The 27,349-nt window shown below is 42.8% G+C and overlaps 1 long non-coding RNA gene across 1 annotated transcript; it reads left to right on the top strand.

The window, feature by feature from the left end:
- Nucleotides 1–997: 997 nt before the first annotated feature.
- LOC121698311 lies at nucleotides 998–26,808 on the top strand. Its single transcript, XR_006026738.1, has 3 exons — nucleotides 998–1,114; nucleotides 13,940–13,944; nucleotides 26,797–26,808. It is a non-coding gene; the product is annotated as an uncharacterized LOC121698311 (long non-coding RNA).
- Nucleotides 26,809–27,349: the final 541 nt, after the last annotated feature.

The following is a 27,349-nucleotide window of genomic DNA, read 5'->3' on the forward strand; positions in this document are numbered from 1 at the left end:
TACCGTGCTTGTGGACAGTAACGTGTGGCTCAAGGTGAGGCTGCGTTGTTTTATGCCGAACAACTGTTAGTTTAACTGAGCAAGCTCCAGGTTAAATAACACGTAAGTCGTCAGTACAATCCAACTTATCCGAGAGTGTAGTCTGAACAGCCCGTGGAGGACGAAGTAAGCTCCGTAGCTCCGACGAAGTCACCGGGCTGCGTAGAACAACAATCGTCTGATAAGCGGCGAGAAGACATAAGAGGAAAACTGGCGAGTGACAAGAGCTGATATAATCTCGGTGACGTGACGCTTTTGGTATACAGCTCTCGGTCTGTGGCTGGCGCAAGTTAGAGATATATCCACTACGGAGAGACTGCCCTTGCGATCAGGTAGCCTGCATACTAGCGGTCTGTTTACTACTGAGAGCAGAAGTGGTAAGCGTAAGAGCCTGAACTCCGGCGCACAGCATACGTCATTACCAAACGTTGCTGATTGGTTAAGGGAACTCCAATGATTTTAAACCTCAAAATAAGCATCCGCCCATTACGGAGACAGATTATTATTACATTGTTCCAGACTGTATGACTAAGAGAAACGTAGTCACAGGCGAGAAGGACCAGGCTAGTTGTGGCATGGCTATGTTGTAAGAATGAGAAATTGATATAACGAGGCTTTTGCGCAATAGGCGAAAAAGAGCAGAGATAAACAACAATGTGCTTTTACTGTAGTGGAGCTTACGAGATGGAAACGAAAGGGAAAAGGCTCATTTAAATTGTAGCCTAATGCACTCTTGTGTGTTTTAGCATAAATCCGAAATAAGGAGGAATGTGAGGAGGCTCCTATTAACTGTAAAGAATGCATCTGCAATCTAAACATGAAACACAATCGCTGGAAACACAGCTAAGGTCGGGAGACGTTACAGTAGATCAGAAGCAGCAAATGTGCATCTGTCATCTTGTCTGCAGTCGTTCATTCAAGATCAACAGAGTAACAAGTAACGAACTCATTTAAATTTCAGTAATTGTAATTGCGTTACTTGATTTACAAAAATACTTCGTTACATGCTCGTTACCACTAAAAGTAGTGGAATTACAATAACGCGTTACTTTGTAACGCATTACTCCCAACACTGGTTATTTGTAGAAACAAAAAAGGAGTGAAAGAAAAAAAAAACAGTTCTAATTTCTGATACTGCTGACAAGCACAAAGGCCTTAGAGTAGAAGACACAAACACATGGAATTGGATTATACTATTGTGCATGACTGGGGATCTGTACCCAAATTCTCTGTTGTTTGCATTATTGGTGTGGTGCTGGTCCAACAGGCCTGATTCCACGGTGGAATGATCCAACTGGCCTGGACCCCAGTGAAGGATCTGAGTCAAGTAGAGAAGAGAGAAATGCCATGGGTTACTGGAAATGTTTATGATGAGATTACTAAGATCTCAGAGTTTTAAAACAAGTATTCAAATAGGCGAAACAAGTTCAAGAGGTTTCCAACTTTGAACTCTCACCCCATTAAAAATAATCCTGAAGAGGTTTGAAAACAGGTTTTCAAAATAGGAGAAAAGTCAAATGAAAAGTGAAAAAGATGTTTTCCCCATTTGAACTTCACCCCTACAATGGCAAAGAGCCATAACGCAAGGTATAGTAGTTTACAGTGTATGCTTTTGGGTACAGTATATGTGTTTACTATTTCCAGGGCTGCCTTTGTTTTGTTATCCACACATATTTCACAACGAAGTAGGCACTTGAAATGGGTTCCAGAAATGGCCCTGCAGCCAAGACCCAATCGGCCAAACTTTGTGTTATTTATGGGCTATCAACCGGTCAACACGGACATGTTTCCAGCAATATCACGAGATGCCTTGTCACTAGGCACCCCATTTAGCAGCTTACAGTATTTCTATCAGTCTTGAGCTTCATGCAGTGAGGACAGGTGGGCCAGACAGAGATGGCCAAATGTGGAAGAACAGTCTGGGAGCAGTCTGCTCTGTATGTGGTGCCACAGAAATGTACAGTCTAAATAGTCGGTTTCTTTTTTCTCTCTCTCTTTTTTTTGCTCTGTGCTGGCTCCAGGCGCCTTCTAAAGTGGATGATGACAAAAAAACGTGATCAGAACAAAACAAAAAAAGATTTTTCGAAAGGATGATGGTAAAGCAGCTCCCAAAAACATTCAGTGGAATCGTGCTGGGTAACCGAAATAGCCATGCCCTGTGGTGCTTTCTCGACTGTCGGGATCAGGTTTTTCGCACATTTGATACAACCCAGCTGAGAGTCAGGCTGGAGAGGGGGGAGAAAGAGAGCTTGAAACAAACTTTCCATTCCCTTCTGTGTGTATGGAAATGTAATCACAATGGAAATAAACATTTAAACGCTTATGGTGGCTACTCTGTTACCTTATCTGGGTAGAGCGGCACATTACAAGGGTGCCGCTTGGAAGCAGCCTGTGTATCAACACAGCAGCGGTTAAGAGCACAGCATCGTGTAATCACCACACACGCTCAACACACGCTTTCTATTAGAAGTCCCCTTATCTACACCCTGGGCTGCTTTAAATCCGATTCGAAGGGCCCTGGCGTTTCTCTTTGAACTGGCTCTGTGGCGACGGAGGAAGGAGAGGTTGAAAATCTCAAGCTATGACACAGTGCCCAGCGGGAGCGCTGACGTACAAACCTCACACAAAGATGACTGGAACCTGTGAACGAAAGCAAAACACTGGTGCGGCAGAATGGAAAGGCTTCCCAAATAAGAGCAGGGCGTTCTTCTGTTTGGCAGAGAATGAATCTGTCTGTTAATAAAGTCATCAATCTTGCAATCAATCACCATTCTGGAGTTAAGTCTGCCTCACATTTCCAGTTTCCAGGCTTAGTTGTTGGAATGGGTGGAGATGGTGGTGGTGGTGGTGGCACCAAAGCATGTGGCTGATTTGCTTTTCCTGTTGTGGGTTATGCTATCAGGGCCCTTCATTTGGCCGCCAGTCAGTGTGGGTAATTGATTTGTGTTGTTTGTTTAGTGAGATGTGCTTTCGGTTAATGAGAGGCCGCAGCCTCTTCCCTCAGTCATAAATTCACCACTGAACTTTCAGGAGACAGCGGGCCCTTTGGTAAACCGCCTCTGTCTCTCTCTCTCTCTCTCTCTCCCTTTCTCTGTATCTGCTTGACTGGAAATGTCTTTTTTTTATTCCTTTCAAAATGTACAGTATGTGTTTAAAGATAATTGAGAATATTTATTTTAATGTCAGGATTGTGAAAAGGTCTCTCCATCTCTCTCCTTCTTTGTCTCTCTCTCTCTCTGATCTATCTGGTCTGTCTCTCTCTCTCTGTATGTATATAGAAACAGAGAAGATATATATAGATAGATATATATATTGCAGCAATCTCACCCTCAGACAAGATTCACCTTTGGCCAGGACGGCCATTTATTGGAACAGGCAGACTCAGACACAATCAGACATACTAGGATAACTACATAGGGCAACACAGGGGTAGTCTCAGCCGCACATGTAACACACAATAAGGGTTTACCACACACATCAACACGAGGATAAACACATGAGGTACAACCAAAGAGACTAACACGCTAACAACTACACAACATGGTAAACGTAACTACAACTATTATAACCAACATTACACATTAGTAGTCCTTATCATGAACTATCTGTCAAAAATAAGCCCCGCCCCTGAAATGTCATAAATCACGTGATAACCACGCCTCCTTTTTATGCAAATTAGCCATGTGGTTGTCACCACATGCTGTTTGTTATTGTTATTGTTTTGTGAGTCACGTGACAGTCATGTGACTGGTGTCAAACCCCTGGGCAGCCATATTGGATGTAAAGTCATGTGACAGTCATGTGTCTGTTGTCAAACAATGCCACGCCCCCCCCTTGGCATCCATATTGGATGTAGTGTCATGTGACAGTCATGTGACTGATGTCAAACCCCTGGGCAAGAAAATGTTAAAATGAGAGCTCCTCTCTTTCTCAGTTGTTTCTCCTAGACAATAATGAGATCACAGTGATATAAAAATTAGATTATTGCTTTTGTCTCCCACTTCTCAGGTTTGTCTCTGGAGCAAAAGAGTTAAGTTATCTCAGTGTAGACTCCCTTTAATATACAAATGAGATCTCATCAATATTTTAAATAATGCTCAGTGTTGTCTAATTTATACATCTCATATTTTACTCAGGCTGATCCACCAGAGAGCTCTCTCTGTAAACTCATGCAATTCTCATTTCAGATCATTTTGGTAAATCTCAGATTAGGCTCCATCAGTTCTGTAAAAGAGATCTCTTCACAAGCTTGAACCGTTCTCATTCTAGTCATCTCAGTTTAGTCCTTTTTTGATTTACAAAAGAGATCTCAGCAAAGGCTTATACAATACTCAGACTTGCTCAATTTTTATATCTCATATTTTACTCAGGCTTATCCATCAGAGAGCTCTCTAAGTGAACTAATGTAATGCTCATCCAGAACTATTTGTTTTATAAATTAGTCTGATCTGTAAGAGCGCTAGCTGTTGTACAACAATTCTCAAATGATTTTCATTAGCTTATTTGTTTTAATTGCACATATTTTAAGTTCACATTTGCAAACAGTAGGCCTAACCATGTGATGTGACCACCACACATGACGATGCTCTGATAGACCTCTGAAGTTCGCCTACAAAAAAGCTACCATCTATGCCCATACAAGGAGATCACCTGTTAAATTCTCGCGCAGGGAGACGACGAAATCGGAGACGCAGACGTTTTCCTCAACACACTTTTGTCTTCAACCTTCGAGTAGATATTATAATCAATGGTACGTGAAGGCGGCACAATTTGATTTTTGCTACCCCAGAGCTAACTTGCGACTTGTTAGCAAGTTAGAGAAATCAAGTTAGACTCCAGAGGTCTATGATGGTCGGACATGACAAACTCGCGTACAGAAGACGCCTACCAGAAAATGCAGTCTAGATTTGGCGCCCAGTGAAACCAAGTGAAACGGTGTGTGGGTATGAAGGATTGTGCAGAACTTGCCACCACGAAAACTCAGAGAAGGTACATTAACATTTTGGTAATTTGCTAACGTTCTTGCATATTTTTAGACTCAATATATCATTGAACAACCTGACGAAGCAGCACAGAAAGTTAGCTAGCTAGCTAATGTTAGCTACTTGTAAGTTACATCACTGGCTGTGCCGCTTGTATATAAAGCTAACGTTAGACAATTTAATGTTGCTAGCTTACTTTGCCTTATACAGCTTTAGTCTGTATGTTTTGAATGGTGTTAAGCCATGCTGTAGCCAAAATGCACGGAATTTTAAAATGTCTTTGGGATGTCAGTCAAGATGATGAAGCTAACGTTATTGCCACTGGTTTAAACTGCTTCCAGCTCAATTCCACTGAAAAGAGGCCGGCAGCTCTGGAAGACTACGCTAGACCATCAGATCAAATTGCTGAACAAACAGCGTACCAAAATGGTAAGTATATTTTTCCCCACAATATGTTCTCACTTTTGTTTAACCTGCTATAAATTACAGCATATTGTAACAGGAGTGAAAGGGCATTCTTGTAACCCAGGTAAACTAGGAAGTAGCGTTGCTGCGGTCAAGGGATCGTGAAATAGGCAAGTCAGCATCTGCAGTCATGAATAACTTACCAGTCAACATTTCTTTTGCAATTAATAGAATCTGTAGCATGCAAATCAAACCAGCTATTAGCCTAATATAAAACCATGATATATCTAGGTATGGTGAAGGGTATGTGATGTGGGGTTATCTATCTATCTTTTAATTACAAAGGCCAAGGGAACTTTATCAGGATGCATAGTATCCTGAGTCCATTCAATAACTGGCCTTCAAAAATAAAAATCTGCCTGCCTCTATGGGATTTTAACATAGGGGGTTCCTTACTTATGCCCCCTGTATTTTAAGGAATAACATTTATTCATTCACAAAGAATATTGGTGTGTTTAAAGGTTGGATTTTTTCCTCATTTTTTAATTGAGGCATTAAGATCAATTTCCAACAGATGATTTATTGTATTCCTCTGGTTGTCTTAACTTATGCACAGTTGATGGTTTTATAAAGACACCCCTACACCAATAAATAGTTCATGTAGACTGTCACACAATGGTAAGTGGAACATCGGCCACAGCTTGTAACAACTTCATTTTTTACCATTCTTTGCGTAGGGATGTGTACACAAGGATGTGTAACCTTGTGTAACTTTGTGTAACTTGGGAATTACAACAGAAAGGAACACGTTTCAGCTAATCAAAATCAATGACTGAAAGTGTCAGTTTCAGAGCTATTATTACCACACTGATAGATTGATTTTGCTTTTTATTTGCAGCCTACGTTATGCACTGTGGAACGCTCTGCGGATGGACAGCTGTGGAATCCGCAAAGGTCAAGAAGGCTTTTGTTACGAGGGCTGGAGGTTCCAAAACATCCATGAAGCTGGGGTAATTTTCTCTTATTTTAAATTATTTCCAATTGTGGTGAGCATTATTGGTGGGCTTTTTATAAAGGGTAGGCCTCTATTGCACTAAAATTATTCAACCTTTATACAGTTAACATCAAACTGTGTAGCTACGAAAGCTACAAAATCACATTGTCATAGAAATGATAGAGGCGAAATGGTTTTATGAAGATATTTTACAGATGGGCTGAACATACATCAAAAGTAAAAAAAATGACATGGCCAAAATGATTAACTCACCAACAATATTTGTTGTATGGTGTATACCAGGGATCACCAAATGGTGGACCGCGATCCGAGTCCGGACCGTGACGTGATCCTATCCGGACCCAGACCATAATAGCCTAATTTAGATTTCAAAGCTGCGCTAAATGTTTCGTTGGTTAGGATAACAGCATTTACTTCAGGAGCTTCAGGAACCATCATTTCGCTTGCTGCTACTCAGCCAGTGAAATCTGTGAATTCTGATAAAGTCGAGTCAGTGAGTAAAGTAGCCTACTATGGGGAAGAGACTGATAGCCTGAAACGAGCGAGGAGAGGAGACGGGACGAGAAACAATCAGATGGATATCTAAGTTAACGATAAGTAAGTTATTTTCAAATCATCGATTGCTCAAAGAGGAGGAAGCTAGACAGCGAGAACAGAGGTTTATATAACGATACGGGGGCAATACCACGCAAAACTGTCACGTCCGTAACACCAACTAGGCTAAATATGGATGTGACAGTTTTGCACAGAATTGCCCTGGACCTCTTCTATTCTGAGACAGGTGATTTTTAAAAGCGCCAATTTGAAGCACCTCTACTAGACAAAGCATATTGAGCAAGCATAGGGTAGGCTAGGCCCATTCAACAGTGAACTGAGACCACAGAATATTTTACGATTTAAGAAGGCAATATGATTGATCCACCACAATCTAGTTAAGCCGACATGCATTCACTGCCCAACAACGTGATGGATTTCGGGTCAACATAAAAAAAAAACTAAAAAAATTAAATTAAACTTGCTGATTAATGGGTTCAAGGAACCAGCCTTGTCTCAGCTCAAATTTTATTTTAAGTTCACGTTAAGATCTTTAAAATAGCCAAGGCTACTCAGTTTTTCTCCCCAATCACTCTTATCTTGCCTTATTTCTCCTCATTTCGAATGTTGCCTTTTAGGCTACTTATTTTATTTCACATTAAACATTAGGCCTAGGCCTACAATCTTCTTGAATTTCCCCTTGGGGATCAATAAAGTATCTATCTATCTATCTATCTATCTATCTACAACTAGGCTCCATCCATCCATCCTAATATTATATATACACAGTGGCGATTCTAGACATTTTTAACAAGGGTGGCACTAGTGAGGCACTGATTCAAGGGTGGCATGAGGCAAAACATCCAGATAAACAGAAACAGGCTCAAGATGTGAAATTAGCACAAATACATTAGGGAAACCAGATGCAAACACCATACTCATAAATTGAAGGACAAAAAAACACAAATACCTTACTCTCACATAAAATGTCTTTGTACTTGAATAAAATTTAATAAACATATTAAAGTTAATTATCTAAGTTGTCTGTCACTGGGCTATGCTGTTCTAAAAAAAATTCCATCATGGCGACATTAAAATATAATCAATTTTATTATATTACTGTAAATGAAGATATACAAAATATACTCATCCAAGACATTTCCCCCACTCTATGGCCATCTATTTTTGTAGCTGTTACAATAATTTGACCTGCTTTTTTGTCTATTTGTTTATTTTCTCAAGAAACTTGAGGTTGGTATGAAGGAGTGTATTGTGTATGTGAGCAATTTCATCCTCCTGAATCTCAATATTATGATCACAACAAGTCTGGGCAAATTATTAATTAAATTTTCACGTGGGGTAACTTGTTGCAGGGCAACCATAACCGGTTCCATGTCTTCCGATTAGATGATTAATCATCAGTTTCTTGAGAACTTTAAAGTTCTCAAGAAACTTGAGGTTGGTATGAAGGAGTGTATTGTGGATGTGTGCAAACATTGTGCACGTTGCACATGGTGCAACTTCTTGCAGGGCCACCACATAACCGGTTCCATGTGTTTGAATTGGATGACTTCCATGTGTTTGAATTTGATGACTAAAGTTCTCAAGAAACTTATCTACCTGAATCTCAATATTCTGATCACAACAACTCTGGGCAAATTACAAGTCAGCACCAGTGCTGCATTCATTGTTTTGCACTTTTATAATCACATCACCAAAAGTAGGTTATTGGTTTTACCAAAATAATTTGGCACTATTTTTAAACTACAAACCTATAAAGTATTTTGATACAAAATATGATGCCATTTTTTTCCAACTAAATAAAATAAAAATGACCACATACTATTTTGTATTTTACATACATGTATCAGACATACTGCCTATCCCTGGCTGTTGGCTGCAGCAACTCAAGCTAGGTAGTACTGATTGTTTTGTGTTTGTTTTGTGTTTATGTTAGTTTTGATCCAATTTGACAGCTTTGCTATGTTGCCCACCCAAAATTTCTACCAGCCCACCCAAATATAGTAGCCTAGCCTAGGTTAGAACCAGCCCTGCCCTGCATGGAGACATACAGTGGGTCCCCGTTAAGTTTGGACGGGTTCCTTCAGGAATCACGATCCCCATTTTCTCAGCAGAAATGGCACAAACGGCAGTTGACACAAACAACCACAAGGTGTCACTTTGGAGTTCTGCCACTACTATTTTTGATGCGACTTGACTTACTGCTTCCATGATGCAGTTTCCAAGTCAGTAGAACAATCAGAGAAAGCTGAGCCATTACCAAACATATATGATAATACAATAGCGTGAGTTTATATATCTTATACCCTATTTGTCACGGTTACTTATAGATTTGATAGTGTAACGATAAGAGCATAAGAGACTTTCAGCGGGGGCACGGAAACTTAATTTGATCACGGTAGTTTAAGCTTACACTTGACAAAACATTCTAATATGAAAATGTAGATGCAATTGTTGTAAGATGGTGCAGCTCCTTTAAGAAAGCACTGTGCAAAAAAGTAGACGTGCTGGAGCGAGTCATATTCAAAATGCAAAAAATAACACCGCAGATAAAACCAATTATCCTCATTCATTGCAACCGCAGCATGCCTGCTTGCCAACGTTTAAACAAAATATATCTAAGCACCTTTTGCGTTTGAATGTAACACGAAAAAAATTTTAAACAGCTGGACAAATGATTTAGCTAATTGATTATAGCCTGTACACCAGCAATTGTTGAACATTTGGAAAAAGATCGCTCAGCTGTTGCCACAGTCATAAACAACATGAGAGCAGTACACACTTCCCCGAATGTGGATGTTACACTGTCATAATCTACCACCAGCCTTTTGGCAAGTTGAAAAATAGATGACTTCTGTGAAATCTCTGCTTTAAAGCAAGACCTAAATGAGAGGAGTTGTGTTGGGAATGTCGGTGCAATGTCCATGCTATAATGGTCTTTTCAAGCAGTTCATCATCACCGGCGAGTTGAAGGATCATAGGACGTAAATACTCAACCACATAACAAGTTTCCCGCATGCTTGCACATCTTTGGGAGAGCTGACTGATTATGATGTCCAGAGTTGCATTAAATACCTGCACTTTTAAGTATCTCTCTGCATCGGTTAAGCGTTTATCTTCCGATAGTTCGTCAAAGTGACGCTTCACTCTTCACATTTTCAAATGTACTCTGAACCCCCATTTATTTGCGAGTGTCTGCGCTGTAGCCTTGGCCTGGTCAAAGGCACGCAGGTAGTCAAAAAGGACCGGTATAGAATTTTCCAGCAATTGCATTGCGGGGGTAGCGACGGAGGTCATAGGCCCTGGTGCGACTGCACTTACTGCACCTACTAGGCCTAGTTACGCCACTGCGTGGAGCGCTAATGTGTCTACTGTAAATCATTCATGTGTGAAAGTCATTAGGCTGGAAGCGCTAATGTGTCTAAGCTCATTAGTCTACTTTCAATAGGCCTACTGTACAGCCTGAGAGGGGGAACATAACCTATAGCCTAGGCTACTGTAGAGTAGGCCTACAGTAGGCTACTGTAGGCTAAACAATCAGTTGTGAAAGTCTGCAACGAAAGTTTCCTAATGGAAGCGCTAACGTGTCTATTGAGCTCATTAGCCTACTTTCAATAGGCCTACTGTACAGCCTGAGAGGGGGAACATAGCCTACTGTAGAGTAAACAATCAGTTTACTTAGTTACATTTGTTTAGTTAAATCCAGTTTTCTACTCTATCTCCATTATATGCTTAGCCTATAGAAAGACATTCAAAATGTGTGAAAGTCATTAGGCTGGAAGCGTGTCTACTGTCAGTGACTAATGCGAGAAGCGGGTTCTGTGTTGTAGGCTATGCATTTTTCCGACACTTGGCTGCAAGCTCCCCTCCCCCACCCCCTTCTTTCACAAGCAGTGCAGCTTTCTGAAGCGGTGCCTTTTGAAGCTAATGTAACATATACCACCAATATTGTTGTGTGGCAATAAAAGTATCCAGGGTTTGCGCAAGTAGCCTAAATATATAAATAAATTAAGGACATACAATCCTTAACGTGAAAAAGCTTAACGTAGCTTAATGTCCCAAACAACAAGTCGTTTTATGCGCTCATTATAAAGAAAGTTTAACGTGTCCCAAAACAGCTGTCAATTAATCACCAAACGTCAAGAGGGTTGAGTCTGAATGACACCGAGTTTTAGACACTGTGTTTTTGAAGTTGAGAAATATTTTCTGCAGTACCCAGAAGTTCGCATCATATTGCGGGTGACTTTGTAGTTCTTTAGAGCCCTATTTCTACTAGCCCTGCTGTCTGTACCTCATCCATTACGGACACTATTATCACGATTACCACTGCAACCTCCAAGCTATGTTGGGCAGAGGGTCGAAACAAGCATGGTATGCTTAGTGGACACCGTTGTATACACGCACCTCCATTCAGAGACGCACCGTGACTATCACTGTCATAGACGATCGATCATAATCTCCAAAAGGATATTCTTCTTCAGAATTAGAATAGGTGAATAACATAGCTTACCTAAGACTTCATCACACGTGAACGTTTTTCAACATTTGGTGTAGGCCTATTTCTGCTTAATTTCTGCTTCAATTTCTGCAACACTATGGCCTGCATCGCTTCCGCGTCATTACATATGGACGTCTTTGTGTTTCTCGCGTGTAATACAAGTATTTCCTGAAAACTTTGCGCAGCGATTTTGGGTTTGAAGAGTAGAGTAGGCCTACAAATGAGATTTGTCACCGTACCTGGATCTATCGTCTATTTTAAGCAGTATCGTTGTTTGTCGCAATTAATAGCCTCAAGGGCCGGATTACATTATTTTGTCATACGTCGCGGGCCGGAATTGGGCAGGACGCGGGCCGGGTGTTTGAGACCCCTGCTGTAAATCATTCAAAATGTGTGAAAGTCATTAGGCTGGAAGCGTGTCTACTGTCAGTGACTAATGCGAGAAGCGGGTTCTGTGTTGTAGGCTATGCATTTTTCCGACACTTGGCTGCAAGCTCCCCTCCCCCACCCCCTTCTTTCACAAGCAGTGCAGCTTTCTGAAGCGGTGCCTTTTGAAGCTAATGTAACAAATACCACCAATATTGTTGTGTGGCAATAAAAGTATCCAGGGTTTGCGCAAGTAGCCTAAATAGGCCTATATAAATAAATTAAGGACATACAATCCTTAAAGCTTAACGTAGCCTACATGTAGATTAATGTCCCAAAACGTCAACAAGTCGTTTTATGCGCTCATTATATATGGATTTCTATGAAACGCCACGAAAACATGCGTGCGCAACCAAGAGGCAGAAAGCACCATAGAACAGCATAGAGCAATGCAAAAGAGCAAAAGAATAAAATTAGTTTTTGTGCTGACAACTGCACCAATTCGAAATCACGATGGTTAGAGAATGTTAAATATGTTCAATATCCCTAACGGAATGCATGTCTTCGCCAAAAATGTCACAAAATACGATGTTATGTTAATAATGCAAATGAACGGCACACTTTGAAATATAGTCGGAAATGAGATGTTATCATCATTGAGACAACAGGGGTATACAATAAAATCCGATTGTAGCTTACAGCAGCCGACTATTTAGGTTAAGTTTATAACGTTGTGGACGGCCACCAAGCGTCTTCTGCCCCACGGCTGCGGCACAGTCTTGAGTGACCGGATTCGTTTTCCTTTGTCATATGAATGCTGTAATTTTGTTAACTTTACTGTTAAGGAGATGCTGTAGGCAAAGGCTATATTTCAACCTCGTTAGTGTCAGAACTATTCACAAGGTTTCTGGGCAGCATTTTTATGTTCTGTTAGCAAGCGAACTTCTCATGACTACCGACAAAGTAGCCTACTGCCAGCTGACGAAGCTCTCATTTTAAAACATTACTGAGAGACAGGCACTATACAATCAAGAAATCTTGCCACTGAATCCAAAACTATGTTTAACATTATGTACAAAGCTTAGGCTACAGTGGATTAGCATGTTGCAGGGGCTGCTAAAAACAGAGAAACGCACTGAAAACTCGGCCAATCACAGCCCTTGCTGTCGAATGCGCCGTCCAGTTCGACCGTTGAACGCCACAGCGGACTATGCTGCCCCCAAGCGGCTGCAGTTGTACTTACATGTCACCCAGCTGCGTGAATCACCATTATCGTGAATGAAGTGTCAATTTTTAACGGGGACCCTCTGTATTTTACGATAATAATGGAGAAAATGTTAGCAAAACTTTAGGTTTTTGTTAACGGAATCTCCCGACCCTCATTCATCTATTTGCGCAACAGCCCACATTCTGCCTTCAATCCAGCGAGACAAGTGAAATAAATATATATTTTTTTTAAAGCTGTCATCGTCATAGGCACGATATTAACGCTACCTCTGTTAAGCCTACACAAAGTTGCGTATTAAGGAGTATTTCCTGATCGGGGAAACCTTTCGTTCCGCAGTTCAATTGTGCCGCAGGCAAGTGTGTTTGCCACTTACATTTCTGACGTCTGACACTTCACACTGCTGCAAGTGCATCAAGAAAGGTCCCGCCTTACACCATGTTAATGGCCAATCGTAGACTAGGATTTGGGGTGGCACCTGGGGTGGCCAATCGAATCTCAAGGGTGGCCTGTGCCACCCGGAGCCACCCCTCTGGCTCCGCCCCTGTATATATATTATACATACATACATATACATAGCCTAAACATTATGATGCTCCGGACCTTTGCTTGAGGAAATTTTCCGTAACGACCTCGCTGAAGATTAATTGAATACCCCTGGTGTATACTGTATTTTCTGTATTTTGTTTTTGTTCTTGACAATTGTCAGTGTCTCTTGAGTGATCAGAGCTAAATGTTTTGGGCTAATTTAGATGTAATATTGAGTCATTGTCTTTGATTTACCGGATTGACCCTAAAGCACTCCTTGTTTACAAATCGCTTAAAGGACAAATCCGGTATGAATTGATCCATAGCTCTTGTTGGAAATCACTGTGTGCTGTTCATAGGAAAAAGAAAATGTGGCACAGCCAAATCTGAGTTATGGACAGGGAAGTATAGCCCAGAGCCGTATAGAAGTACTTTTGGTATTCCTGACATAATGCAGGGTAGCCGCGGGGTCTTAAAAGTCTTTAAACGGTCTTAAATGTCATGTTCCTTAATTAAGGTCTGAAAAAGTCTTAAATTCCGTTGCCAAAGTCTTAATTTTTTAAACGGTCTTCAATTTTAATTATACTAGCCTGCAAGCAAGGTGAAATGGGGGAAAAAACTAGCCTGGCGGGCCATCCTATATCATTGAAATGTATAGTCTGGAATCAAGCCATTCACCTCGCTTAATCCAAGGGGCGGGCAGAGAAATGTCTTTCAAACTGCCTAGGCATGCAATAGGCCAGCGCTACGACCATATCCGTATCCGGTCGGCAAAACGGCAAATACATCCTTCTTCGAAAGGAATGACTTAAGTGCATTGTGTTGCTCAACTTTCAAAGAAAAGCACAAGTCCAACTCCTCCAAAGTTGGCGCCAACGCCGATTCAAACAACCGCTCTTCGTTTGCCATAGCCACCTTCCTTGTTGTTCACTGTCGCAGGACTGTCGCCATCCTGTTAAGCCCGCCTTAAGACTCTCTAACAAAATAGAGTGCTGTGATTGGATGACGTCCACGGCGTCAGCCAATAGAAATCCCTATGGTTTGATACTAGACGTACAGGCTGAGCAAATTAATTTGCCGCCGCTAGGGTGCGTCTAGATTTCTAGGCTAGGAAAAAACAACAACAATGTGAAAATTCAACAGGGGGTTGATTAACGTCAGAGATCGTCTAATTTAGTGTTGCACGGTGCACCGATACTACAAAAGTGTTGCAATAGCTATTAGCAGTTGTCACAATACCTAATTTTATTAGTATCAATACTTTTAAGAATGACCGTGTTCTTGTTTGTGTGCACAAGGCATGCTTCTAGTGCCTCCTCCCCAAGCCTGTGGCTGTGCGTCTTTTCTCCTCACACACATATGCGCAGCTGTCGTGCCATAAACAGCGAGACATGGCTGCTAGTTTAGCTTAAGTGATTCTGTGGTAACACATAATAATAGGCTAATATCAAGTTGATTTGCTCACTTGCACCTCTCATAACCTACCTAGGCTATGAGATGTACGTAGGTCTACTATTGGGTTTAATGTCATTTAGAAATAGGCAGCGCAACCTTTGCAAACTTTTACATCTGGAGAGAGCTCCTTGCTAACTAATTCTGCTAGCTCAGGTCATGTATGTCATTCGTAATTAGTGCTAAAATCATTATTGAACATGATCCCTTCTATGAACTTGATAGTTTTTTATTTACATTTATTTTATCTAATGACAGACAACAATGAATTGCATCCACATATCCTTATGCATTATGTGCAACTATTATTCACTAGCCTAAAACCGTGAGACTGAAGGCTACAGTAATTACTCACGTATTTCTTAAAGTGACAAACACTCAATTACACCTAGGCCTACACACCACATTAAAATTTGCCTAGGTGTAATAGTTTAAAAATAAATATTAAGTATTCAAATGACTAAATATGTTTAGCAATTAAGCAGATTAATAGTAATTATGCAGATTAAAAAATACTATACATTAACTGTACACTTTATATGAATTCGAAGGTATATGAAATAGAAACATATGAAATAAGCCATAATTTTCCGTGTGTGTGGAAAGAGTCAAGCAGAATCTAGGATGCCCACTGGTGTGAATGATAACACTATATTCAATATTACTGATGATGTCAAGGTGGTCTGGGCCCCCAAATCAAATACATTTTTTAAGAATTATCGAAGAAGTATCGAAATCGCAATTCTTGATGTGGTATCGGTATCGAAACAATAATTTTGGTATCGTGGCAACTACACTAGTCTAATTTCTTAGGATATGCGCAAACAATACTTTGGGTTTTCGCACCGGCAGCAATGAATCAACATAATCAGTCGAAAGGAGAGGACAGCACATCATGGGGAAGTGTTGTTTTAATTGTCATTATGGATTTGATCTGGTGTTTTACAACCGCATAATGGGTGTGATGTAGGTCTTAATTTTCATGTAAGTGGTCTTAAAAAAAGTCTTATTTGGGGTGGTCAAACCTGGGGAAACCCTGTAATGGAAAGAAGATACCGAAGGCTTTTTTGCCATATTGAGTCAGCTTTACTTTCTTGTCCATAACTTGTCTAGGTTATGACACATTTTATTGTTCTTTGTCCTTTGGACAGTGCCTGGTGAGCTCGAACAACAAGGCTTTGAATCAGTTTACACCAGATTTGCCCTTCAATGAGACTGTGTGACATGTTCCAGCAATACTCATCACTTAAACCTCACTGATCACAGGAGAAATGTTCCTGTTGAAACCCACTATCAGAACTAAACAAGGCAACGCTGCATTTAGTTGTTATGCGTTCTGACTATAGAGCCAGCTCCCAGATGACAAAAAAAATTGCCCAAATTACTTTTTTGACATCAGGACTCTGAACTAAACTATTTTCAGATGCCCATTTTTTTTTACACTGAATAGGCTTAGTCCAACCAAAACAAGGTTTTGCCTAGTGGTAAGATGGATAGGGGTTAATCCTAGTCTGACAATACAGTTTACTCACTAGATGAGGTGAGGGAATTCAACACACTTGTTTAAGCTTGACAAATATATCAAAACAATCTGTTTTTCAATTGGGCAACATATAGCAAATGTGAGTGGTAGCTATCACATCCCCCATTCTGTGTTTAAGTGATTAATAAGGTGTGTCTGATCTTTGTGCTGTATCAAAATTCCCACAGTTATGAAAGCAGACGGTCAAACAAATGTCTTACTTTGTATTTTTGAGTGGCTCACAAACTAACAATGTTCTATTTTCTGCTCTTCTCTCCCTCCTCCCTTTGGTTGGTTCCACCACCAGGATAAAAGACGCAGATTGACCAGCCCACGCTTTCATCCACCATTGTACACAGTATGGCACGCTTTGGCACAAGTTCAGTTTGTTTATGTTATTGTTTATTAGTTCATTCCTCTATGTTGTATGATTTATAGATAGACTTAAATTGTCATTGTGCAGTTGGTCCGTACAATGCAATTTGCTTGTGCAGCTTTTAAAAATAATACTCACATACACACTCACACACACAAAAAAATAAAAAATAAGAATACACAATCTTTAAAAAGAACATATCAAGGCATTAACATGCTTCCATTGCTTGAAGTCCATTTTAAAGGGCAACTGTGCAAGCTCCCATTGCTCAAAGTCCATCAAGTACAACTGTTTTGCTTTGTTTTATAAAATAAAAATTTGAAATGCTATGGAGTGCCCTATTTTTTGACCCTCAAACTGATATCTCAATTGTAACTCCTACTTCTCAACAGTTTCTCATTGCAATGTCTCCTCATTTGCTCTATTATTTCTCCTAAGGAGAAACAAGTTGTAAATGAGACTACACTCAAACATATAAGAGATCTCCCGTATTTCTCCTGCTTCTCAAACTAATATCTCTTATGTGACTCCATCTGCTCTATTATTTCTCCTAAGGAGAAACAAGTTGTAAGTGAGACTACACTCAAACATATAAGAGATCTCCTGTACTTCTCCTGCTTCTCAAACTAATCTCTTATGTGACTCCTACTTGTCTTATTGCTATGTGTCTCATATTTTGCTTGTTTTATTTCTCAAAATTAGGAGAAATAATTGTGACAAAAGTAATACTTAAATGATCCTTAAAAGAGAATCACCATTTAGCCTCCTTAGCAACAGAAGGGATACAAATGAGAAGCAAAAGTTTACTCTGGGAGCATAGCCGTTGACCTGTTTAGCATGTTGTTAGAGGTTCTGGTTGAAAAAATGTGTTAGCTATAAGTTACAAGTGCTAACCAGTAGGCCACGGCTTTGTCCGGGCATGTCTCTGAGTGTGTTGTTTGAGCCCCCTTTCATGTGGGGGGTCTGCCTACTACCTACGTACACTAGTGCTGATAACATTGTAAAAGATCTGTTTATGAGTAGTGACGTCTGTATGCAGACACCTGGTTATCTATAAACCCTTTTGTAGTGGGTGTGTTTTGCCCCGGCATGTCTCTAGGATTGAGATTATAAAAGCTGTGGGTGATGTATAGCTATCATTGTTAGCAGTGATTTTGAACAGAACTTACCATGGCTGACATGATTGAATCTGCAAAATCAAAGAGACGGATTACACTCACGCCTGTTAGCGCTAAGCTATCGAATCCTGAAATTACTTATGCACCGCAAAGGAGGAGACCTGAAACTTTTGTTAATTTTCTGAGTAAACCTAATGATGGCGTGGAATACCAATGGTTGTTGAACGATGGGCGCATAGGAGGCTATGTTTTTGACAAGGAAGATCGCAGTGTGAAGCTATACGCTTTGACATCTCCGGATTTGGCGTTTTCAGACGACATGGCGCACATTTCATTTTGTGATGCAGATTGGGTGATGTTTAGGGACTCTTGGAAGGATATTGTACAGCCTGCTATGGACAGTCGCTACACAGCATCATGGAATAGTCCAGCCTATATCAAGTCATATGATAGGGGTCTCAAACAATACACTCAGAGACATATCCTGACCCAACACCTCCTCTACAAAGTGAAGGGGTTCATAGACCCCCAATACATACATACATAATTAACCACTGTGTTTGTAATCAGTTAAGCAGTACGTCTCCGGCTAGCCTGTTGTTTGATGAGCCACATGTAAGGGGTTTCAAACAATAAACTCAGAGACATGTCTGGGCACAACACCGCCTCTACAAAGTGTGGGGGCTTCTTAGACCCCCAATACATACATACATAATTAATCACTGTGTTTGTAATCAGTTAAACAGTATGACTCCGGCTAGCCAACTATATGATAAGACACATGAAAGGGGCTTCAAACATCACACACAGTGACATGCCCGGGCCCAACACCTCCTCCAGGCATAGACCCATTTGGTCACACACACACACGACCCCATGATTCTAGTTATAAAAATTACAGTACATGGGATTTGGCTGACACCTTTTTAACCAAAGCGCCTAGCGAAATGGTAACCAATTTAAACTTTTTTATTATATTATATGACCAATATGGCCGCCCAGGGGTTTGACATCAGTCACATGACTGTCACATGACACTACATCCAATATGGATGCCAAGGGGGCGTGGCATTGTTTGACACCAGACACATGACTGTCACATGACTCACAAAACAATAACAATAACAAACAACACGTGGTGACAACCACATGGCTAATTTGCATTAAAAAGGAGGCGTGGTTATGACGTGATTTATGACGTTTCAGGGGGTGGGGCTTATTTTTGACAGATAGTTCATGATAAGGACTACTCACATTCTAGCATTCACTCGCAATGCATTCTGGGAGACACTCATTCAACATTAAACATGTACATCCACCGACGCTACATAACCCCCTCCCGAGCCATTGTCGTCCCCGGCAATGACAGCTCAGCTCACCGCTCGCGGCTGCGTCGGTGTCAGTCCCAGTGCTTAGTCCAAGTGACCGGAAAGCCTCCGGCTGCACGATAACCCCTCCCGACTGGAAGGGCTCTCGGCTGCCTCTGTCACGTCAGTTCTCCTCCGAACAAGCACCAGAACCGGCCAGACGTGGGTCGTGGTGTCGCTTGGGCCCTCGGTTTCCCGCCGTGCAGCTGCGCTACCTCAAACAGAAGCAAACAGTCCCACTGCAAGCCAAACCCCCGGATACGCTGGAACCCCTGGACGTTCGGTTGCCCCCTCTGGCTACTGTGACAGCTCGTGGCCGTTGCCACCTGTCCACAGTGTGACGATCTCCAGGCGGTCAGCAGTCCATGTCGAGGTCCCTCCTCGCGCTGCCCTGTTGTAGAACTTTCGTCGGCTGTCTCTCGAGCACAACGATGCTCCACTGTGGCGGGAAATGGAGACCCTGACCCTCCCAGCAGGCTCGGGACACACAGGAACTCACACACAAAACGTGAAAAACATTGCGCAGACTTGCGTCAACCGGAACGTGCGCACTTCAAATCTCAACAGTCCACAAAACGATAGCTCCCAAGGCTCTACAGGTCGACGTTACCCTCTTGGTCACTAGCTGGAGCACCGCAAGCTCCCGAACTAGCAGCTATGACTCCATCACACTATCGACCGGCAGCTGACGCTCTGGAAGTTCTTCAGTAGTTGGCGGTGTAAACCCGGCCGCTGTAGTCGTGTTCCAAGGTCGTCAGAGAGTTCGCGCTCTCTATGGATGAGATCCTCGGATGACGGCAGCATCGACATCGGCGTCGAGCCGGGAACTTCTTGCCAGCCGCGGACACTTCCGCGACATCAGCCGGAGCCGCTTCCTCCAGCGCTGGCAGCTCTTGTCGGCTGTGCAGGGCTGGTCCTGCTGGTCGCCTGCACAGGTCCTGCGCCGGGCCGGAAGGTCCTCCATCCTCCGAAGTGGCGAGCTCAGCGAGCTGGCTAGTCCTTAGAAGGACCATTGGATTATCTGCTGAGCTTCGCCACCATCTTGCTGGTCTGGTCTTCTGCCTTCTTCTCCATCTTGATCTGTCGTAGATCTTGCGCCCCGGGAGGGTCCCATCCCACTTCTGACACCAATGTAGCAATCTCACCCTCAGACAAGATTCACCTTTGGCCAGGACAGCCATTTATTGGGACAGACAGACTCAGACACAATCAGACATACTAGGATAACTACATAGGGCAATACAGGGGTAGTCTCAGCCGCCCATGTAACACACAATAAGGGTTTACCACACACATCAACACGAGGATAAACACATGAGGTACAACCAAAGAGACTAACACGCTAACAACTACACAACATGGTAAACGTAACTACAACTATTATAACCGACATTACACATTCTAGCAATCACTCGCACTGCATTCTGGGAGACACTCATTCAACATTAAACATGTACATCCACCGACGCTACACTATATATATATATATATATATATATATATATATATATATATATATATATATATATATATATATTCTCTGTTTTCAGCTTCACTCCCCCACACCTTGCTACCCCCTAACATCCATCTATCTTTCCTCACATTATTGTTTCTCCATTGTTGCCGCTATGGTTCTTTTGATTTATGCCTTTCATTTCAATAATGACTCAATCACTCCCCCTCCTCACTTCTCTGGGACTGTTTGGGTATCACCCGGCTACTCTCTCCTCTCCTGCTGGCTTCACCAGCTATAACTCAAAGCTGCCCCGTGGAGAGACATTCCAAACATCGTGACCAATTTGTGTCAACGCTCACCTGTTTTTTTTGCTCCCTTAATTGTGGAGCTCCTTTCCAGTGGCGCTCCACATCCAAGGGGAAAGTCACTTTGTCTCCACGGAGACATTCCATCCAGAAATTTCGGAAAGCTCCTTCTTTTTTAGCGACAATACTTTTCAGCTCCTGTAACAAAAGACGAAAAAAAAGATAAACAAAGGAAAACACAGAGAGAGCTGACAAATTGAAACCGTTAAGTGTCACATCAAGCTATTTCAGGTTAGTAACCGATGCCATTAGCTCTCATGCAGGCTCTTAACGGCTTCCAGATCCACCACATTGGGAGACGATTAGCTGTTGAGGAGCTTTTAGAAAACAACAGGTAGACCATCACAATTTTTTCAGCAGTTGCCATCTCACCATCTGTCTTGCTGTAAATTGGTTGGAAATGGGCACCACTACAGCAGTGAAGCCCACAGCACAGCAAGGCCTTTGTTTGAGCTAAATGGTGCCAAGGGAGTGCTGAGATTACAGGAAAGGGAAGGGCAGGAGGATGCACTGTCAACAGAACAGTGCCAAAGTGAAATGTACCTTTTGCCACCTGTTACCACTTGTGCATGGGTGTGTTTGTGGGTTATGGGTGTGTATGAGAGAAAGACAGATATAAGGGATATATAAGGTGTGTGTGTGTGTGTGTGTGTGTGTGTGAAAACAGAAACAGAATGGAAACCGGAAACGACCACAATTTTTGGATGAACGTAACCGAAAATCAAAACCAATTTCACTTGTTCAAGAGTGAAAACATTATTTTCAATTTTAGATAACCAGTTAATAACAGTATTTATTGTCCCGATTGACCTTTCTTTGAATATTATTTCCATAGGCTTGGAAACCTGCACAGTGTTCCCCAGACCCCTTATAGGATGAATTACCACCTACTAGTTGATAAAAAGGATTTACATATTAAACACTATCTAACTGCATTTTCCAAGTATGTAACCTACATTACATAGCCTATAAGCTACCAAAGACACTAGAAAAATATCTATAGGCCTGTCATGCAGTTGGTAGCACCACACATAGGTTAGGCTATTAGAGCACTTAAAGAAGCCCTATGCAACAATTTTAGCAAAAATGACCTTAATTATGCAGGTTGAGAGTCGTTCTGATGGTTCTACAACACTTTTTGGGTCGTTTGGTGGGTGCTTCGTCTCCCCCTAGTGCTTCTCCGCGGAAAAAACGAATATGCAACTTTCTGGTCCCGGACCGAAGAAATCCGGATGTGACACGGCGGAAGGCCTCGAAAATGTAGTCAGATTGTAGTTTCTAAGAAGACTGCAAAACGGACTCCGACTTGGCTTTGTTGCTGTTGAAATTGTAAGTAGCCTACCCTTGGGTGAACTTGGGTGGTTTGATAGTCTCTTGAACAATGTGTTAGCTCGACCGTTTTATTGTGAGCCCTGTATGTGTTTAGCTTGGTTTCTTGATGGTTAGCTCGCTAGCTTTAGCGTAGCAGTCACTTGCTACCGAAGCTGCAGGGGGAGCTATGTCGTGAAAAATGCGAGCCCAAATCAGGCGAAAACCCAGAAACAGCGAATGAATAACCAGACTAGCATAGGGCTTCTTTAAAGCAAGGGCATTTTCTGTGCCTGAACAAAAAAATAATGTTTTTGCACAGAACAAACCAAAATGAAAATCATTCTATTTTCAGTCCCTGCTTCGAATATACAAAAGTTTATGCATGTTTGTGTACCAATATGTGTGTGCATACAGTAATGTGTGTGGTACTATTAAATATGGCACCATCTTGAACATCAGGAGCTGTTCCTGGACTCTTCCAGAATCGTAATGACTTGCAGTATCTGGAACACACACAGGCAACCCCCACACCAAACATACACACACAGTCTTTGGTGTTCTCTCCTTGGATGCCAACCGACAGGAGTGCCCCCTACCCCTCCACCCCCCATCTCCCAACAGACCCCCACCCCCCACCCACCCATGGCTTTTCCACTTGCTCTGCCCTCGCTCACTGTGGCCAATGGGGTGCTACGCCACGCTCTGAACTAGAACTAGAACATTACTTTCTCGTCAGCACCGTCTCCAAATAAAGTCAACATTGAACCAGAACCAATAGCGTTTTCCATCAATAAAACACTGGATGAATGTTTAGCTCATATCCCTACAAAGCGGCATCATGATTATGCAATGGTGACATTGGAGCAGAGATGCCGGCATGATTTTCGTGTTTAACAAGGGCCTGGTGTTTTGTGCATGGTCCCCATTAAGAATAGCTTATTTTTCCCCTTTGATGGGGATGATGTTCCCTCTGGGTCTCAGAAATTCTCTGGTGTCCCTCTGTTGTGAGTTTGGGGTCAGGGACGATCCGCCAGATCCACCTGCTGCCTCGACCTCAATCCTCCCCCAAGGACACAGAAAAAGCACATGAGCCTTCCTATGCAATTTCCCCCAGGCTTTAAAAGGGCATTACAGTAACTCCAGCTCTACTTCGTCTGATCTTTCTTTCATTTTTTCCCCTTCTTTTTCTTCTCTTCTCTCTCTCTCTCTCCCTCTCACTGTCTCGCCAGGAGACTGGACTGGTCATGATGTCGTTTCGGGTTTTGACGTGGCCTCGGAGGGCCAGGGTGACAACAGGGTTTCTTTCAGCGCGTGTGTCAACAGGGCCGGGAGATGGCTGCTATAGCGGGAGCGGCTCCCAGGGTCGGCGTGCCAGCAGAGCCAAACGTGTTGAGAGCCTCACGAGCCAAATGACAGCCAGGGCGCCATGTCAGCTTTGTCAGAAATGCGTCCGCCCACAACCAGACATAATCTCTCTCTCTTTCTCTCTCTCTCTCTCTCTCTCTCTCTCTCTCTCTCTCTGTCACACACATGCACACACGCACACACACACACACGCGCACGCACGCACAGGATTAAGCACATGTAAACAAATACACATGAAGAAAACAAACAAATACATGCACAAACAAATGCTAAACTAGACTAAAGAAATCCTGCAGACTCACACATTCACAGCTTACTCACACGCAAGCTATCCTCTCTCTCTCTCTCTCTCTCTCTCTCTCTCTCTCTCTCTCTCTCTCTCTTTCACACACACATACACACACACACACACACATATTCACACTTGCAAACACAGAGGGAGGCCAAAAAAACCTCTGAAGTGAGTCTGAGTGTCATTTTCTGGCTCGGTCGTGCTTTAGCCAATAAAGCCCCTCGTAGCCCCAATTCTTCACTGGCGGCACGTGAACACAGAGTGGAGCAGTAGCCTAGGCACGTGCGCCTGTCCTGGCCCCCTGCTCAACATCACTTCGCCAAGCAGCAACAACATACTACACCAAAAACACATATTTTTATAGGGGAGAGAGGGGGACTGAGGGGGGCCAATGAAGAAAGAGCACAAGCATGAAATAGACGTGAAAAAGCAACAAAGAAGGAGAGAGAGAGAGAGAAAGAGAGAGACAAAGATTGCAGGCCTCCATGCCTGCTCATACCAGGTTTCGTGTCCTGCCAAAACACCAAGCACTTGAACGCGCAGCTAATTCATTCCTTACAACAAAAACACCATAGGGGGAAAAAAGTCCAGTGCTCAAGTGTTGCCGAGCCTCTTTAGATGGGTGCCAGTGAACTAGGCCTGTGGGCGGTTTATCAGGTTCAGAGAACCAACAGCCCTCTCTGACAGCTCAGCTCGGCCCACTATCACGGCAGGGGCCCCGGGTTTCCACGTCGAGCCGCCAGTAACTGGTGTGGTCCCCCAGCTACACACATGGCCCGCTCCAAAAAAACAACTGCCTTTATGGCCATGTACTGCAACTCCTCAGCCTTCCACTGCTCTGACACCAGAAACCCCGTGCCATAAGGTTGAGTGCTCTTGGAATAAAGTAAATAAGTGGAGCCACCTAGTGGTGGCTGTGGCAATGACCAACTAGCCTTACAATCAACAGATGAACAGAAAGACTTGTAGAGTGACATAACCATCCAATATTCCTCAACATCCAATATTTTTGGCTTTTCTTTATTGTGATGTTCTTTTCAAGAATACTATGGCAGTCGGTGTTATCTGTTCTGATCCATCCTCATGACGCGTTCCTAACAGACACACACAAATGGTTCTTAAAATCAGGGAGTGCGTGGGGGTGCCAAAACAAAGAAAGTCCAGTTCCCAGTTTCCCCTGTCCCTTGAATTACAGGGGAGAATCCTTAAAGCAGAGGAGCTTTCTTCGGCAGAGTTCAAACTGTTGCGTAATTATCTCAGGCTTTTAAATCATATCTCATCACTTCTAGTGCATCCACAGTGCATGAGGCTGTCACCACCATTTCAGGGCAAAGCAAATACTGTACGCTACCACACTTTCGCTACCAGCCCTTTATGTTCTTTCAGATGCGCTGATGTACAGCTGACGGAAAAGAGGAATGACAAACATAGCGGAACATAAAGACGTGTCTCCTCAGAGCAACACTGAGAATGGTGAGCGTTGAAAACACCCTAAGGCAACAGGGGAGAAAGCCGGAGAGAAGAAGGCTGGTCTTTATTTGACCTCCTGTGTGTGTGTGTGTGTGTGTGTGTGTGTGTGTGTGTGTGTGTGTGTGTGTGTATGTGTGTGTGTTTTAGAGGTGGTGGTTTGGAGGAATAGGCCTAGACCCATTGAGATGGGACTTTCTGCAAAGGAAGATAAGCAATGACCATCCATGCAGTCAGCCCCAAAGAGAGACTCTATACATGGATTTCTATGCAACGTCACGAAAACATGCGTGCGCAACCAAGAGGCAGAAAGCACCATAGAACAGCATAGAGCAATGCAAAAGAGCACAATAATAAAATGAGTTTTTGTGCTGAAAACCAATTCGAAATCACGATGGTTAGAGAATGTTAAATATGTTCAATATCCCTAACGGAATGCATGTCTTCGCCAAAAATGACAAAATACGATGTTATATAAATAATGCAAATGAATGGCAAACTTTGAAATATAGTCTGAAATGAGATGTTATTATCATTGAGACAACAGGGGTATACAAAACAATCCGATTGTAGTTTACAGCAGCCGACTATTTAGGTTAAGTTTATAACGTTGTGGACGGCCACCAAGCGTCTTCTGCCCCACGGCTGCGCGCGCATCTAGTTTCGTTGGTAAACGGGAAACCCATGTATACACACTCAAAAGATACTCGAGGACAGGGAGCTGTTGAGAGTCTTCACAGTTTGCTCGCTGGCACCAGCGCGAGGCCAGGTTGCCAAATCCCGTCCGACCACAACCCCCATCAGAAATATGAGACCCGGTACAGGTGCGCGGTGCAGCGCCGCTCTGCTCCGACTCCCGTGATGTCAGGGCTCCGTGCGCCTCTCAGGGAGTGGAGGTCTTGGATGACGACAAAAGAAAACAAGGCAGTTTATTCCGTGCTGACATATCAGCTCGCTCTGTGTGTGAGGTACATCTGACTCATGTCATCTGCTTGAACTATCAACGTGTGTTTTGGTTACGCATCTAGGGCCCTGGCCATACGTCAATAACAACAAGAGGTGGAGAGAAGAAAAAAAAATGTCTGAGGTCAGCACTTTCTCCAGGCAGATGGAGATTATATGGACGGCTTTCTCACACTCCTATGAAACCAAAAATTCCCCTGGACTGTGTTCGTCGGGCGTTGCTATGGGGACGGAATGATTGTGTGCAGGAGGCCTAGTGTTCTATAGCTGCTATTAAGAGCCATTGCGGTTTTTGGAGGTGGAACCGGCAATTTAACGTTTCGTCCATTGGAAGTGATTCTCCGAGTCACCGATATAGAGAGAGAGAAAGAGAGAGAGAGAGAGACAGAGAGAAAGAGAGAGAGAAAGAGAGAGAGAGTGGGGGAAAGCAGGAAGGGCCAGGCGGCCGCTGAACAATATGCCATAATTCCCTGCTTGCCTTGCTCTGATTTTCCAACGCATGCTTGGGCTCAGTCGCACAGGGGTTGCGATAAATTATGTGGACAGCGAGTTGGCTCGCGCCGGCTCAGACTTCAGTATGTGGAGCAACAGCCATGAGCTCAACCTCTCTCTCTCCCTCTGACTGCTGCTCAACGTTACGTCTGTACCCTCACAAGGCCTTGTGGCTGGTACAAATGGGATC

This window comes from Alosa sapidissima, chromosome 23 (genome assembly GCF_018492685.1).
Source record: "Alosa sapidissima isolate fAloSap1 chromosome 23, fAloSap1.pri, whole genome shotgun sequence".
Taxonomy (NCBI): Eukaryota; Metazoa; Chordata; class Actinopteri; order Clupeiformes; family Clupeidae; genus Alosa; species Alosa sapidissima.